This window comes from Carlito syrichta, unplaced genomic scaffold (assembly GCF_000164805.1).
Source record: "Carlito syrichta isolate Samal-C Ts95f unplaced genomic scaffold, Tarsius_syrichta-2.0.1 Scaffold316474, whole genome shotgun sequence".
NCBI classification, from domain to species: Eukaryota; Metazoa; Chordata; class Mammalia; order Primates; family Tarsiidae; genus Carlito; species Carlito syrichta.
The window spans coordinates 173,978-177,888 of NW_007260570.1; the positions used below are offsets into that span (position 1 = coordinate 173,978).

At 41.2% G+C, this 3,911-nt stretch overlaps 1 pseudogene; it reads left to right on the forward strand.

Moving 5' to 3' along the window:
- Window positions 1-1,995: 1,995 nt before the first annotated feature.
- LOC110594609 lies at window positions 1,996-2,563 on the forward strand (annotated as a pseudogene).
- The last annotated feature ends 1,348 nt before the right edge of the window (window positions 2,564-3,911 follow it).

A 3,911-nucleotide genomic window follows, 5' to 3' on the forward strand; every position in this document is an offset into this window, starting at 1 on the left:
TTCTTTGCTCTAGCTTGAGTAATTGGAGTTGAACTTGTTCCAGAAGTATGTCAGGGGCAGGAAGAAATCACATAGGGGGTACCCTGTAGGGAGGAGGAGTACTTCAGGTTTGAGGGCTATGTTAAAGCGTCTTATGTTAGTTATTCATTGCCCCATTTTACCCCAAAGATTAGTGACTGAAGATAATAAGTTTCTGTAGGTAGCAACCTGGAAACAACTCAGGTGAATGGCTCTGGCTTAGAGTCCAATGTGGTTTCAGTCACCTGAAAACTTGAGTATGACTGGAGAATTCTCTTTCAAGGTCTCACTCATGTGCCAGGCAGGTTGTGCTGGTTGTTGATAGATCTGTTTCCTATCATATAAATCTCTTTTTAGGCTTGCTGTGTGTCTTCATGTTATGGCTGCTGGCATCCCCTAGAGCAAGTGATTTAAGAGAGACAAGGAGAAATCTATGTTTTTTATGATCCAGTCTCAGAAGTTACATAACCACTTTTGCCACATTCTGTTTATTAGAAGCAAGTCATTAAGAACAGCCCACAGTTTCAAGGGCATCAAAGAATTTGTAGATACATATGAAAATAACCCCAAGGTTTTAACAACATTGTAGAGCCTTTGAAAACAAATTCCTGTCCCTTCACCTTACTTGTGAAGTTGCTAATCTGATTTAATTGTTCAATCATCCTTCTATTCTCACTGCCTCTTTTCATGTGTTGATATAGTTACCAGGTTGTTAACAGTCCTCTCTCTGAGAAGTTAAAAAAGGTATCCCAAACCCTAGAGGAAACTATACAGGGAAAATACATGCACTATGAAGTGGCATGGTGGTAGTGGTATGTATTAGTTTCCTAGGGCTGCTGTAACAAGGTACCAAAAACTAGGTAGTGTAAATCAACAGAGGCTTATTCTCACAATTCTGGAAGCTAGAAGTCTGAAATCAAAGTGTCAGCCAGGTTAGTTCCTTCTGGAGGCTCTGAGGGAGAATCCATTTCATGCTTCTCTCCTAGCTTCTGGTGTCTACTGGCAATCCTTGGCATTCCTTGGCTTATAGACTCATCACTCCAACCTCTCTCTCCATCATTACATCATATTCTCTACGTATGTGTGTTTATGTCTCTGAGTCCAAGTTTCCCTCTTACAAGGATTAAGGGTCCATCCTAATCCGGTATGACTTCATCTTAACTTGGTTATGTATTCAAAGACCTTATTACAAATAAGGCAACATTCTGAGGCTCCTGGTGGATATAAGTTTTGGAGGAGCACTGTTCAACCCAGTACAGAGTATGGATATTGAAATTCACTGGTGTCTAAATACTCTTTACCAAAGAGGAGACTTTCCATGACACTGCAATAACCAGATGTCCCAGCTTGCAGTGAGCTAGTCAAATTGTGATGCTTTGGCTGCTACTAGTTCATATGTACATCTCTGGTTGTAGAAAGCTAAGAGAACTAGTATTAAGTACAAAAGGTTAAAAATGGTAATAAGCCTGAAGATTATTCTTCATACCACTTTTGTGTGCCCTTGTTGTCAACTGGGTCTGGAAATTTTACTACTTTTATTATATCAGACTGTCATATCAGACTATTACCACCCTGCAAGAGTATTCAGTGCTTATGGGAGCATCCCAGAGGTGTGATCTCTTGCAGACTGTGGTCTCTAGGCAAAAACTTTTTTCAAATCACACAAGTATCGAGTCAACTAAGTGACACTTCAGTGGAGTCATCAAGTAGTTGCCAAGCTTTCCTTCACCCTGTTTATTGGATATCAACAGGGGAAGTACTTTTACCTCTTGACTGATTTTTCATAGATGAGGAAAGTACAGAACTTGATTTTCCTGATTCCCACACTCGCTCTACTTCTTTAGGAAGGGACCAAAAGGAGAAGAAGCTGTTTCTAGTATTGTGAACACACAGAGGTATTCCATAAGTGTTTGTTAAAAGCCAGGTGCTCAGCTGCGTCAGGCTGCAGGAGAAGATGACGGTCTCCACAGATAAATTATGAAAACAATATATAGCCTGAAAGTAGACTGTGGACCTAAATACCCAGAAGCTCCTTGATCAGTTAGATTTGTAACAAAGATTAAGATGAGCCAGGCTCGGTGGCTCAGCCTGTAATCCCGCGCCTTTGGGAGGCTGAGGTGAGTGGATTGCCTGAGCCCGCGGGTTCGAGATCCGCCTGGGCAGGTGAGACCTCATCTCTACAATAAATCAAAAAATTAGCCGGGCATGGTAGCGTGCACCTGTAATTCCGGTTACTCGGAAGGCTGAGGCGGAAGGATCGCCGGAGCCCAGCAGGTTGAGGCTGGGGTGGCCAGGAGCGGCCACTGCACTCCAGTCTGGGTGACAGAGTGAGACTCCAACTCGGAAAAAAAAAAAAAAAAAAATTAAGATGAGTGGAATAAATAATTCCAGTGGGATGGTGGATGCACAGAGCATACCAGTGTTAGCAAAATGGCAAAATTCATATAGCATTAAAGTTGTACTTCAAGAGCTAAGACATCTAATGATGTCCAAAGAAAGTATGAAGCTTTCACAACCACCAGAAGGACAAACATACAACAATTAATTTTAGTGAATCTCAAACTTGTCTTAAATCAGCGACATTTTACTCAAGTTAATGTCTTGATTAAATATCACAATGCGAAATACCCACACATTAAGTAAAAGAATTCCAGCTGGTAAACATGACCTAGACATTTGTAAGAATATATTTAAAAGCCGGGCTTGATGACTCAGCCTGTAATCCCGTGCTTTGGGAGGCTGAGGTGAGTGAATTGCCTGAGCTCACGGGTTCGAGACCTGCCTGGGCAACTTGGCGAGACCTCATCTCTACAATAAATCAAAAAAAAATTAGCTGGGCATGGTAGCACGCGCCTGTAGTTCCACCTACTTGGAAGGCTGAGGCGGAAGGATCGTAGGAGCCCAGCAGGTCGAGGCTGCGGTGGCCAGGAGCGGCCACTGCACTCCAGTCTGGGCGACAGAGTAAGACTCCAACTCCAAAAATTTATATATATATATATTATATGTACACCCATTACGTTTTCAGGTAACAGGAGGAAAAATGCAGCATACTTTTTTCTCTTGTTAAGGCACTGTCATTTAAACATAAACCTGGAGTACTCAAAATAGAATTCAGGTTTACAAGATGAAAGCATAGTAAGAAGTGTCAGCTGGCAGTGGAAGCATGTGTTTTTCTGAAAAGTAAAAATCTCAAGAAAGAAAAACAAATGGCAGTCTTTATCCATCTTGCTTAGTGAAAGAGCTGCAGTTGAAATTGTTTAAAGTAGCAGGTATAGTGAATATTGTCATAAATTGTGTCAATTTTTGAAGCAGTGTGGGTGCTGACTACTAGTAGTCAAAATATGTTCAGGATTGTTTTAATACCTGTATTTATAATAAAAAATGTTGGAGGGGATTGATGAATTTCTGTTAAAAGCTGTTCCTGTGTGTTACATGTAACAGATATGATAATTATTTGTTTAGAGTCTTTGTTTAACAAACCATACATTTAAGTTTAAGTGAAGTAAACATAAAGGAAATACGTGTAGGGAAATGTGATTTTGAGATTAAAGTTAGTCTTAAAATGTAAATAAAATGTGCAATGTATCCTGGGCGGGGGCGGGGAGGTCAGGCTCAGTGGCTCATGCCTATAATCCCAGCACTTTGGAAGGCAGAGTCGAGAGGATTGCCTGAACCCAGGGATTCGAGACCAGCCTGGACAACTTGGTGAGATTTCATCTCTACAGTAAATCCAAAAAAAGAGAGAGAGAGAGAAATGAATGGGTGTGGTAGCGTACATCTGTAGTTCTGGTTACTTGGAAGGCTGAGGGAGAAGGATTGCCTGCCAGGGCAACAGAGTGAGACTCTGACAAATAAACAAATAAATAGGTTTTTTGTCCTCATATAATAGCTGT